Below are 14291 nucleotides of genomic sequence, written 5' to 3'. Positions count from 1 at the left end.
AGAAAAGCCTAGGGTTGCAGGAGTGATACCCAAACGTGAACTGTGTTCTTGACACTAGATAATTTGTTTCCCCCAAGGATTTTCATTCCAAACTGTATGAGATTGGGCCACTTTCCAGCCAGCCTGGTTAAAGGCTGATTTTCTTAATGCAAGTAGAACAGTGGAGCTCATTCTGGAATACTCTCCAACAGAGCTGTTAAAATTTGGAGAACTAATCATTCTATACAACAGCTTCACAGAGGATAAAATCAAGTGGCAGCACAGTAGAAAAAAACAATGTCTTAAATCAGGATTTTTGCCCTTGGAGAATGGTCAGCTAAATAATAAAGGAGAGTTAGAAATGGGCTTTGAGGAAGGAGGGCAATTCTGGATGGAAGGCAAGGCCTTGAAAGGTAGGAGCATTTGGGAAGTTGGCAGGGAAATTACTGATCCCAGGGTAACCTCCTTGGGACCATGGCAGTCAGTCAGGTCTGCAAAATGGAAACACAAAATATAACAGAGGCCGCAATGCAAACCTAAAGCATCTGAAGCTCCGTATTTCATGGGACGCATTTCCTGCCAACTTCTAAACAGCTGCCCAGGGAAACATGCTCCTGCTGGCAGACACTGGAGGCAGGCCAGGGGAAAACCCTGACCCACTTCCACAGAGCTACCACAGGAACAGCCTGGCCTCTGGGCTGCCCTGGGACAGCAGGGAGCCCAGAGGCCTGTGCTTTCCAGGAATGGCTCAGCTGCACATGCACCCTCCTGCTCCTCTCCCTGCCCCACAGCTGAGCAGCCCTACAGCTACACGGGGCACTGGGAGAGCACAGCTCCATGCAGGGGGCACACGCAGGGCACAGCTGTTCCCTGGGAATGTGCACAGGCTCTCTGGGCTGCCACAAGACCCTTCCTCCCACCAGAGATGGGCCCAGCTCCCCCCTCACCTCTGTGTGAGCCTGAGCCATGCTCAGCCTTCACCTTGTCCTCCCTGGCAGTGGCCCTGGGGCCAGCGCTGCTCCGCTGACTCTGCTGGGGCTCCTGGGCCAAGTCCCCCTGAGCCGGCCGGGGGCCGAGGCCTCCATTGCCAAGGCCGAGGTTCGGCACATGAGTCTCCAATCCGAACAGGTCAGCGAGTTTCCTTGGGAGCAGAGGCATCTCAGCTCCTATCTTACAGCATGAGCTCTTTCCCTTCTTCCTCTGCATTTTTGTTGTAGACTCAGAAGAAGCTGTAATTCAGGTACAAGAGAAGAAGTGAATTCATTGAACTCATCCCTTTACCATCAACCCATCTAATGGGTAAGGATTCAAAGTGTATTTGAGTTCCCAAAAAGATTGGTTGGTTTTTTATTTTTCATGAAACTAGCATCAGTTTAATTTCTCTGAACAATATGGAGCTGGCAAGCCAGGAGAGGAGGGTTCTACTACTTCATGTGTTGCCCGTTGCCTCCCATCTACTACAGGAGCCCTTTTCTTCCAAACAATCGGAAATTCACAGTGGTCTCTAGAATCTGACACTGTCAAGGAAGTAATTGTTTTCAAAAGTAGTTTTCAAGGCCTTTGTTTCTGTATGTCCCACTCAATTCTAGGTTGGGTTTTGCACTTTTGGGATTTTTATACTACTCTTTGCAACAAAGAAGTGCTGGGACACAAACAATGGCACCAGGTGTGTGACACAAAAGAAGCTCTTCTTTCTCCATCAGATCTGCCCAGGATGCTGTGAGCCTGTATTTGTAGGGAACACAGCGGTCCTCAAAAAGTTCCACTTTTGCTCTCCTTACTTGTTCAAGGGGTTTATTCTCTGCTTGCTTTTCAGCAGAGACACGCAAACCCAAAGTAAACATGATCTGCCTCAAAATATTTCTATCTTGGCTAATACTGAAAATTCAAAATTTCCTTAAGAGAAGTAGCAGGGGGCAGGTCATTCTGAAATATTCTCCAACAGAGTTGTTTGAACTAAGAGAAGTAATTCTTTACATGGCTTCACAGAGGATAAATTCATATGGCAGCCAAGCATGCCTGAGAGGAATACCTGTCTTAAAACTGGATTCCTTCACTCTGTAGAATGCTCGGATCAGTAATAAAAGGGAGAAAGGTAAGGTTTAATGAGATGCGGCATATCTAGTCAGAACTAACCCAGAAAAAAATGTCACCTTACTTACTGAGCAATACTTCTCCCTAGCTGCACTAAGCATTCCAGCTGCATATCAGCAATTAAGGAGTCATTCCAAAGGGCTCGTACCCAGGATTTGGCAGAACTAACCCTGAGCAAAGGGACCAGGGGATCTGATCCCTTTTTCTGCATCAGCAGAATTATTTCTTCAAGTCTCATCTCTCCTATCATTACACACCCAGAGATGGCAAAGGAACAACAACAGACTTTGATTGAGGCTTTCAACTTGAAAGCACTGGCTGACCCAGATGCACCAGAGACCGCATTTTGTCTGGCACTATTCCACTTGTCAGGGATCAGGCAAGGCAGGGAGGGGGGACAAGGCAGAAGGCATTTCCTCCCCCAGCCTCAGCCTGCAACACTGACACAGGCAGAGAGAGCCTGGGAAGAGATTTGTCATCATGAACCTGCCATAGGTGGCTTTGGGCTTGTGCTCTCAGAGGATGACAAACTGAGACCTTGCACAGGCTGCAGCCATTTGGAAGGCCCTTTCTCTCTTACTGGAAAATTGAGAAGGACATTCTGTCAGAGGAGGTTTTCCTATTTCTGCCAATACAAAACCAGGCAATGTCCATGAATCTCCTTCAGATCTCAAAGGGTTCAGCTCAGAAATTGCCCCAAGGAAATGTTTTTGGCTTCAAAAGCAGGAGGATGGAATGGGAACATTTCCCATTTCATGCAAAATGCCTTCTTTTTCCTTACTAATTGTGACGCTAGAAAGGCTGCAGGGAGATAAAAGGCATGTGCAGGATGGAGAGCAATGTTTCCTTTTCCTGCACTGCATTTCCAGGGCCCCAAAGTACCACTCCAGCTCCTGCCACTCAACACTTCACACTGGAGGAATTTCCACAGCACCACCAGAGAACACTCCCAGTGCCTGGGCTCTGGGAGAGTCCACTGAGCCCATCAAGGAATTGAAATGAATTTAAAGAAATTTTAAAAAGAATGGGTTTCAACCAAGCTTTCCAAATGTCACCTCTGAGTCAAGAGTACAATGGTCATTTTAGGACAGACATGCCCTGTACCTACCTGCATGTTCACAGTTCTCCTCCTGGCTTCTGCTGCTGGATGTTGGCCTGGAGAAGACAGAGGCCAAAAAAACATATGAGGAGGTAGAAAGAGAATGGAGGGAATGGGTGTATCATGAAAGGAGGCAAACCTTCTCAGCATGGTCACTCTGATGAAGGAGGAAATGCAACACATAAACCTAACAGGATGCAGAGCTAATTCATTGTCCTTAAGCTTTCCATTGCTGGAGTCACACAGAGCTGGCCAGGCTCGGTGTGAAACAATAGCCAAGTCCAGCAGAGGACCCATCTTGAGCTGCTTTGAATCCCTGCCTCCTCTTGCCCACCACCAGCAGTCATTCTTCAACTTGCATCGTAACTCCCCAATTCTGCTGTCTCTCCTTTTGGAGCCAAGTGGCTCCTACAGCCTCACTGTCTCCTGAGCACTCTTGTCTCCTGAGAATGATATTACACCTCCTGGCTCTTTCAAGAACAAACAGGCTTTTTCCAACTCAGCTGCTAGGGGAGAATATTCAGATTGCACTTGAAAAGCCCTACCAAAGATTTTCCATAGGAATGATACTTCTGTGTCTCCTTCCTTGATGTTATCACTCAGATAAGCATTACAGCTACATTTTCCCACTCATGTCCAAGCCAATATCTTTCCATCTGATACAGTCCTATAACTCTTCTCTAGCACTTTGCCCTCTTTCTTAAGCCCCAATCAAAATATTAAACATTGACCGGATAATACATCTATACCCAAAACTTATCTGGGATCTCATTTCACAGTACAGGCCCAGGCACAATGAAGTTATACCTGATGATTACAGAAGCAGCATCTGAATTTGCAGACACCTCTCCAGTAGCCTCTATTGGCCCATATATATCCTCAGGGGTGCAAAAGCTGACAGACAAGGATCAGAGAATGCAAAGATCTGCAGGATCCAGACCCATGCAATTCAGTTGGCATATGACACCACAACCATTACAGAGGGAATCAACAGCCAAGTCCAGCAGAGGACCCATCTTGAGGTGCTTTGAAGCCCTGCTTCCTCTTCCTCACCACCACCTCTGCTCTTGGGACATCGGTGTTGCCTTTTTATTGTGCTGGATCATCATAGATGGGCATAATGGGGAATACACAGAGGTTTGCCTAAATACATGGGACACCTGACTGTGCAAAATTACCACACGAGATGGGAAGAGAGAGGTGATCAGCACACTGCAGCAGCAGACTCCTTGGCTTACCTCATCTCCTGGGACTCCTGGAATGCCAGCTGCAGAGAGCTTTGCGGAGATCCCGCAGCACTGCCGAGAGGGGGACTTATTGCCTTGCGAATAGGGGGGGTCAAGGGTGGTCCCAATGAGCCCTTCTTCATGACCCCTTCAGTGAAATAGGGCGAGGATGTCTGGAAAGAGTAGAACACAGTGCTCAGATCAAGCCTCCAGCCTTGCCTCCACTCATGCCTCAAGACATTTAGCCATGCATTTAACTGGGACCTGGCAGGAAAAGTCAAACTGATGGAGCAGTTTGGCCTAGGATGGGGAAAGGTGACCTAGGAAAGGGAAGTGGTGAGGGACAGCCCCTGTCACATATTTGCCACCTCTCCCCTTCTGCCCAGTTTTCTCCAAGAGTTGCTACATGCCCAGCTGGCATTCCCATGTTTGACATCAAGATGTTTCTGAGGTGCCACTGGCCTTTTGGATGGCATGGGGGTGGCTTTAGATCACTATTCTCTCCCCGCCCCTAAGGTACCTAACAGCCAGTGCTGATCTCCAGCCAAGTCCTCACAAAGCCATTCTGCAGGATGTCCAAACCTGCTTTTCTCAAGCCCCTTGTTTCTCCTGCTGCTGCCCTTCCCTCCTGCAGTTCCTCAGCAGCCTTTGAGCCCAGATGCTGCTGAGCTCTCAGGATGCTCACTGCCCTCCAGCCCCCACACATCCATCATCTCAGGCTCACTGGCATTTAGGAAATTCAGCAGAGCTCCCTGCCCTGCTGCTCTCTGGAAGGTCTCTGCCTGCCCAAGTTCCTCCAGGGCCCCCATGCCATGGCCAGGAATGGGGCTGGAGGCAGTAGGGGCAAATGCACACCCTTCCTTCATATCCCATCCCATTTCTGGCCCAGCTAAAGAGGCAAATCAGGACCTGTTCTACCTTCAGTGAGAAGGTCACTTCCTTTCAGGGATACACTGGGCCCTTTCTCAGCAATGCTGAAATCAAGCACCCAAGCCTTTGATTGGACATTTTGTTTACAAAAGCTGTTGTTCATCTACCTCCTCCTGCACCTCATGGCAAACCCAAAACACGTGCAGTTCCTGGCCCTGCTGCAAAGGCAATCATGGGGCTGGGCTCTGGGCTGCTCTCCCCATGGCCACCTCCCATCCCTTCCCTCTGGACAAAGCCATAACAGAGCACACAGCTGCCCAGAAGCTGATGAAGTCTAGAAATAGCAGCAGAGACAACTGTGCAGAGGGCATGGCTGTACAACTCAAAAGCTGAGACAAGCTGGAACTGACTTTTCAGGACTGCCTGTTCCAGAAAACACCTTTTTCCATCCAAACCAGACACAGCTGACAGAAAACACCACCAGGACACAGAGATGGCTCAAAGAAACCCATTGTTTACTAAATCTAGAAAGATTGCTTGTCCAGATGGGACAACTTTAGCTGCTCTGATTGCTTGTTGGTGTTTTCTCAGCCATAAGACAGAGGAGGAACCGCGACAGGGCCCAGAAACCATTCAAAGACCTCTCCTGGTCTTGATACATGCTGAGGATGTGAAGTCTGCACTACACACCCATGCAGAGACAGCCTGAAGTGCAGTGTCCAGCTGAGCTCTTCTTTGGCTCAGCGGCTTCCCTGGGCTCACATCACAGGAAAAGGTCTCCAAGCTCTGCCACCAGCACATAAACTGAAAATTTACCACACAGAACTTAGTTTGGTCTCCTTACCTTATAACTTTTTTCTTCTGAGCTCTGCTCCCAGCTTTTTCTACTGTCATTATCATAGCCAGTGCCAGTTTCCTTGTTCTCTTTCTCCATGCTGCACATTTCATTAGTGTCAGAAGAAGGAGAGCTCTTCAGGATGGGTGGCAATGGCTTGGAGGGAAGGAGTGAAGAGGGACATGGCCGAAAAGACTTGGAAAAAACGAATCTAGTCACGCCTGTGAAGAGGAGGAATTTTCATTGCACCACCAGAGAACACTCCCAGTGCCTGGGCTCTGGGAGAGTCCACTGAGCCCATCAAGGAATTGAAATGAATTTAAAGAAATTTTAAAAAGAATGGGTTTCAACCAAGCTTTCCAAATGTCACCTCTGAGTCAAGAGTACAATGGTCATTTTAGGACAGACATGCCCTGTACCTACCTGCATGTTCACAGTTCTCCTCCTGGCTTCTGCTGCTGGATGTTGGCCTGGAGAAGACAGAGGCCAAAAAAACATATGAGGAGGTAGAAAGAGAATGGAGGGAATGGGTGTATCATGAAAGGAGGCAAACCTTCTCAGCATGGTCACTCTGATGAAGGAGGAAATGCAACACATAAACCTAACAGGATGCAGAGCTAATTCATTGTCCTTAAGCTTTCCATTGCTGGAGTCACACAGAGCTGGCCAGGCTCGGTGTGAAACAATAGCCAAGTCCAGCAGAGGACCCATCTTGAGCTGCTTTGAATCCCTGCCTCCTCTTGCCCACCACCAGCAGTCATTCTTCAACTTGCATCGTAACTCCCCAATTCTGCTGTCTCTCCTTTTGGAGCCAAGTGGCTTCTACAGCCTCACTGTCTCCTGAGCACTCTTGTCTCCTGAGAATGATATTACACCTCCTGGCTCTTTCAAGAACAAACAGGCTTTTTCCAACTCAGCTGCTAGGGGAGAATATTCAGATTGCACTTGAAAAGCCCTACCAAAGATTTTCCATAGGAATGATACTTCTGTGTCTCCTTCCTTGATGTTATCACTCAGATAAGCATTACAGCTACATTTTCCCACTCATGTCCAAGCCAATATCTTTCCATCTGATACAGTCCTATAACTCTTCTCTAGCACTTTGCCCTCTTTCTTAAGCCCCAATCAAAATATTAAACATTGACCGGATAATACATCTATACCCAAAACTTATCTGGGATCTCATTTCACAGTACAGGCCCAGGCACAATGAAGTTATACCTGATGATTACAGAAGCAGCATCTGAATTTGCAGACACCTCTCCAGTAGCCTCTATTGGCCCATATATATCCTCAGGGGTGCAAAAGCTGACAGACAAGGATCAGAGAATGCAAAGATCTGCAGGATCCAGACCCATGCAATTCAGTTGGCATATGACACCACAACCATTACAGAGGGAATCAACAGCCAAGTCCAGCAGAGGACCCATCTTGAGGTGCTTTGAAGCCCTGCTTCCTCTTCCTCACCACCACCTCTGCTCTTGGGACATCGGTGTTGCCTTTTTATTGTGCTGGATCATCATAGATGGGCATAATGGGGAATACACAGAGGTTTGCCTAAATACATGGGACACCTGACTGTGCAAAATTACCACACGAGATGGGAAGAGAGAGGTGATCAGCACACTGCAGCAGCAGACTCCTTGGCTTACCTCATCTCCTGGGACTCCTGGAATGCCAGCTGCAGAGAGCTTTGCGGAGATCCCGCAGCACTGCCGAGAGGGGGACTTATTGCCTTGCGAATAGGGGGGGTCAAGGGTGGTCCCAATGAGCCCTTCTTCATGACCCCTTCAGTGAAATAGGGCGAGGATGTCTGGAAAGAGTAGAACACAGTGCTCAGATCAAGCCTCCAGCCTTGCCTCCACTCATGCCTCAAGACATTTAGCCATGCATTTAACTGGGACCTGGCAGGAAAAGTCAAACTGATGGAGCAGTTTGGCCTAGGATGGGGAAAGGTGACCTAGGAAAGGGAAGTGGTGAGGGACAGCCCCTGTCACATATTTGCCACCTCTCCCCTTCTGCCCAGTTTTCTCCAAGAGTTGCTACATGCCCAGCTGGCATTCCCATGTTTGACATCAAGATGTTTCTGAGGTGCCACTGGCCTTTTGGATGGCATGGGGGTGGCTTTAGATCACTATTCTCTCCCCGCCCCTAAGGTACCTAACAGCCAGTGCTGATCTCCAGCCAAGTCCTCACAAAGCCATTCTGCAGGATGTCCAAACCTGCTTTTCTCAAGCCCCTTGTTTCTCCTGCTGCTGCCCTTCCCTCCTGCAGTTCCTCAGCAGCCTTTGAGCCCAGATGCTGCTGAGCTCTCAGGATGCTCACTGCCCTCCAGCCCCCACACATCCATCATCTCAGGCTCACTGGCATTTAGGAAATTCAGCAGAGCTCCCTGCCCTGCTGCTCTCTGGAAGGTCTCTGCCTGCCCAAGTTCCTCCAGGGCCCCCATGCCATGGCCAGGAATGGGGCTGGAGGCAGTAGGGGCAAATGCACACCCTTCCTTCATATCCCATCCCATTTCTGGCCCAGCTAAAGAGGCAAATCAGGACCTGTTCTACCTTCAGTGAGAAGGTCACTTCCTTTCAGGGATACACTGGGCCCTTTCTCAGCAATGCTGAAATCAAGCACCCAAGCCTTTGATTGGACATTTTGTTTACAAAAGCTGTTGTTCATCTACCTCCTCCTGCACCTCATGGCAAACCCAAAACACGTGCAGTTCCTGGCCCTGCTGCAAAGGCAATCATGGGGCTGGGCTCTGGGCTGCTCTCCCCATGGCCACCTCCCATCCCTTCCCTCTGGACAAAGCCATAACAGAGCACACAGCTGCCCAGAAGCTGATGAAGTCTAGAAATAGCAGCAGAGACAACTGTGCAGAGGGCATGGCTGTACAACTCAAAAGCTGAGACAAGCTGGAACTGACTTTTCAGGACTGCCTGTTCCAGAAAACACCTTTTTCCATCCAAACCAGACACAGCTGACAGAAAACACCACCAGGACACAGAGATGGCTCAAAGAAACCCATTGTTTACTAAATCTAGAAAGATTGCTTGTCCAGATGGGACAACTTTAGCTGCTCTGATTGCTTGTTGGTGTTTTCTCAGCCATAAGACAGAGGAGGAACCGCGACAGGGCCCAGAAACCATTCAAAGACCTCTCCTGGTCTTGATACATGCTGAGGATGTGAAGTCTGCACTACACACCCATGCAGAGACAGCCTGAAGTGCAGTGTCCAGCTGAGCTCTTCTTTGGCTCAGCGGCTTCCCTGGGCTCACATCACAGGAAAAGGTCTCCAAGCTCTGCCACCAGCACATAAACTGAAAATTTACCACACAGAACTTAGTTTGGTCTCCTTACCTTATAACTTTTTTCTTCTGAGCTCTGCTCCCGGCTTTTTCTACTGTCATTATCATAGCCAGTGCCAGTTTCCTTGTTCTCTTTCTCCATGCTGCACATTTCATTAGTGTCAGAAGAAGGAGAGCTCTTCAGGATGGGTGGCAATGGCTTGGAGGGAAGGAGTGAAGAGGGACATGGCCGAAAAGACTTGGAAAAAACGAATCTAGTCACGCCTGTGAAGAGGAGGAATTTTCATTGCACCACCAGAGAACACTCCCAGTGCCTGGGCTCTGGGAGAGTCCACTGAGCCCATCAAGGAATTGAAATGAATTTAAAGAAATTTTAAAAAGAATGGGTTTCAACCAAGCTTTCCAAATGTCACCTCTGAGTCAAGAGTACAATGGTCATTTTAGGACAGACATGCCCTGTACCTACCTGCATGTTCACAGTTCTCCTCCTGGCTTCTGCTGCTGGATGTTGGCCTGGAGAAGACAGAGGCCAAAAAAACATATGAGGAGGTAGAAAGAGAATGGAGGGAATGGGTGTATCATGAAAGGAGGCAAACCTTCTCAGCATGGTCACTCTGATGAAGGAGGAAATGCAACACATAAACCTAACAGGATGCAGAGCTAATTCATTGTCCTTAAGCTTTCCATTGCTGGAGTCACACAGAGCTGGCCAGGCTCGGTGTGAAACAATAGCCAAGTCCAGCAGAGGACCCATCTTGAGCTGCTTTGAATCCCTGCCTCCTCTTGCCCACCACCAGCAGTCATTCTTCAACTTGCATCGTAACTCCCCAATTCTGCTGTCTCTCCTTTTGGAGCCAAGTGGCTTCTACAGCCTCACTGTCTCCTGAGCACTCTTGTCTCCTGAGAATGATATTACACCTCCTGGCTCTTTCAAGAACAAACAGGCTTTTTCCAACTCAGCTGCTAGGGGAGAATATTCAGATTGCACTTGAAAAGCCCTACCAAAGATTTTCCATAGGAATGATACTTCTGTGTCTCCTTCCTTGATGTTATCACTCAGATAAGCATTACAGCTACATTTTCCCACTCATGTCCAAGCCAATATCTTTCCATCTGATACAGTCCTATAACTCTTCTCTAGCACTTTGCCCTCTTTCTTAAGCCCCAATCAAAATATTAAACATTGACCGGATAATACATCTATACCCAAAACTTATCTGGGATCTCATTTCACAGTACAGGCCCAGGCACAATGAAGTTATACCTGATGATTACAGAAGCAGCATCTGAATTTGCAGACACCTCTCCAGTAGCCTCTATTGGCCCATATATATCCTCAGGGGTGCAAAAGCTGACAGACAAGGATCAGAGAATGCAAAGATCTGCAGGATCCAGACCCATGCAATTCAGTTGGCATATGACACCACAACCATTACAGAGGGAATCAACAGCCAAGTCCAGCAGAGGACCCATCTTGAGGTGCTTTGAAGCCCTGCTTCCTCTTCCTCACCACCACCTCTGCTCTTGGGACATCGGTGTTGCCTTTTTATTGTGCTGGATCATCATAGATGGGCATAATGGGGAATACACAGAGGTTTGCCTAAATACATGGGACACCTGACTGTGCAAAATTACCACACGAGATGGGAAGAGAGAGGTGATCAGCACACTGCAGCAGCAGACTCCTTGGCTTACCTCATCTCCTGGGACTCCTGGAATGCCAGCTGCAGAGAGCTTTGCGGAGATCCCGCAGCACTGCCGAGAGGGGGACTTATTGCCTTGCGAATAGGGGGGGTCAAGGGTGGTCCCAATGAGCCCTTCTTCATGACCCCTTCAGTGAAATAGGGCGAGGATGTCTGGAAAGAGTAGAACACAGTGCTCAGATCAAGCCTCCAGCCTTGCCTCCACTCATGCCTCAAGACATTTAGCCATGCATTTAACTGGGACCTGGCAGGAAAAGTCAAACTGATGGAGCAGTTTGGCCTAGGATGGGGAAAGGTGACCTAGGAAAGGGAAGTGGTGAGGGACAGCCCCTGTCACATATTTGCCACCTCTCCCCTTCTGCCCAGTTTTCTCCAAGAGTTGCTACATGCCCAGCTGGCATTCCCATGTTTGACATCAAGATGTTTCTGAGGTGCCACTGGCCTTTTGGATGGCATGGGGGTGGCTTTAGATCACTATTCTCTCCCCGCCCCTAAGGTACCTAACAGCCAGTGCTGATCTCCAGCCAAGTCCTCACAAAGCCATTCTGCAGGATGTCCAAACCTGCTTTTCTCAAGCCCCTTGTTTCTCCTGCTGCTGCCCTTCCCTCCTGCAGTTCCTCAGCAGCCTTTGAGCCCAGATGCTGCTGAGCTCTCAGGATGCTCACTGCCCTCCAGCCCCCACACATCCATCATCTCAGGCTCACTGGCATTTAGGAAATTCAGCAGAGCTCCCTGCCCTGCTGCTCTCTGGAAGGTCTCTGCCTGCCCAAGTTCCTCCAGGGCCCCCATGCCATGGCCAGGAATGGGGCTGGAGGCAGTAGGGGCAAATGCACACCCTTCCTTCATATCCCATCCCATTTCTGGCCCAGCTAAAGAGGCAAATCAGGACCTGTTCTACCTTCAGTGAGAAGGTCACTTCCTTTCAGGGATACACTGGGCCCTTTCTCAGCAATGCTGAAATCAAGCACCCAAGCCTTTGATTGGACATTTTGTTTACAAAAGCTGTTGTTCATCTACCTCCTCCTGCACCTCATGGCAAACCCAAAACACGTGCAGTTCCTGGCCCTGCTGCAAAGGCAATCATGGGGCTGGGCTCTGGGCTGCTCTCCCCATGGCCACCTCCCATCCCTTCCCTCTGGACAAAGCCATAACAGAGCACACAGCTGCCCAGAAGCTGATGAAGTCTAGAAATAGCAGCAGAGACAACTGTGCAGAGGGCATGGCTGTACAACTCAAAAGCTGAGACAAGCTGGAACTGACTTTTCAGGACTGCCTGTTCCAGAAAACACCTTTTTCCATCCAAACCAGACACAGCTGACAGAAAACACCACCAGGACACAGAGATGGCTCAAAGAAACCCATTGTTTACTAAATCTAGAAAGATTGCTTGTCCAGATGGGACAACTTTAGCTGCTCTGATTGCTTGTTGGTGTTTTCTCAGCCATAAGACAGAGGAGGAACCGCGACAGGGCCCAGAAACCATTCAAAGACCTCTCCTGGTCTTGATACATGCTGAGGATGTGAAGTCTGCACTACACACCCATGCAGAGACAGCCTGAAGTGCAGTGTCCAGCTGAGCTCTTCTTTGGCTCAGCGGCTTCCCTGGGCTCACATCACAGGAAAAGGTCTCCAAGCTCTGCCACCAGCACATAAACTGAAAATTTACCACACAGAACTTAGTTTGGTCTCCTTACCTTATAACTTTTTTCTTCTGAGCTCTGCTCCCAGCTTTTTCTACTGTCATTATCATAGCCAGTGCCAGTTTCCTTGTTCTCTTTCTCCATGCTGCACATTTCATTAGTGTCAGAAGAAGGAGAGCTCTTCAGGATGGGTGGCAATGGCTTGGAGGGAAGGAGTGAAGAGGGACATGGCCGAAAAGACTTGGAAAAAACGAATCTAGTCACGCCTGTGAAGAGGAGGAATTTTCATTGCACCACCAGAGAACACTCCCAGTGCCTGGGCTCTGGGAGAGTCCACTGAGCCCATCAAGGAATTGAAATGAATTTAAAGAAATTTTAAAAAGAATGGGTTTCAACCAAGCTTTCCAAATGTCACCTCTGAGTCAAGAGTACAATGGTCATTTTAGGACAGACATGCCCTGTACCTACCTGCATGTTCACAGTTCTCCTCCTGGCTTCTGCTGCTGGATGTTGGCCTGGAGAAGACAGAGGCCAAAAAAACATATGAGGAGGTAGAAAGAGAATGGAGGGAATGGGTGTATCATGAAAGGAGGCAAACCTTCTCAGCATGGTCACTCTGATGAAGGAGGAAATGCAACACATAAACCTAACAGGATGCAGAGCTAATTCATTGTCCTTAAGCTTTCCATTGCTGGAGTCACACAGAGCTGGCCAGGCTCGGTGTGAAACAATAGCCAAGTCCAGCAGAGGACCCATCTTGAGCTGCTTTGAATCCCTGCCTCCTCTTGCCCACCACCAGCAGTCATTCTTCAACTTGCATCGTAACTCCCCAATTCTGCTGTCTCTCCTTTTGGAGCCAAGTGGCTTCTACAGCCTCACTGTCTCCTGAGCACTCTTGTCTCCTGAGAATGATATTACACCTCCTGGCTCTTTCAAGAACAAACAGGCTTTTTCCAACTCAGCTGCTAGGGGAGAATATTCAGATTGCACTTGAAAAGCCCTACCAAAGATTTTCCATAGGAATGATACTTCTGTGTCTCCTTCCTTGATGTTATCACTCAGATAAGCATTACAGCTACATTTTCCCACTCATGTCCAAGCCAATATCTTTCCATCTGATACAGTCCTATAACTCTTCTCTAGCACTTTGCCCTCTTTCTTAAGCCCCAATCAAAATATTAAACATTGACCGGATAATACATCTATACCCAAAACTTATCTGGGATCTCATTTCACAGTACAGGCCCAGGCACAATGAAGTTATACCTGATGATTACAGAAGCAGCATCTGAATTTGCAGACACCTCTCCAGTAGCCTCTATTGGCCCATATATATCCTCAGGGGTGCAAAAGCTGACAGACAAGGATCAGAGAATGCAAAGATCTGCAGGATCCAGACCCATGCAATTCAGTTGGCATATGACACCACAACCATTACAGAGGGAATCAACAGCCAAGTCCAGCAGAGGACCCATCTTGAGGTGCTTTGAAGCCCTGCTTCCTCTTCCTCACCACCACCTCTGCTCTTGGGACATCGGTGTTG

This window comes from Anomalospiza imberbis, unplaced genomic scaffold (assembly GCF_031753505.1).
Source record: "Anomalospiza imberbis isolate Cuckoo-Finch-1a 21T00152 unplaced genomic scaffold, ASM3175350v1 scaffold_56, whole genome shotgun sequence".
Lineage (NCBI taxonomy): Eukaryota > Metazoa > Chordata > Aves > Passeriformes > Viduidae > Anomalospiza > Anomalospiza imberbis.
This window is presented reverse-complemented; position numbering follows the sequence as displayed.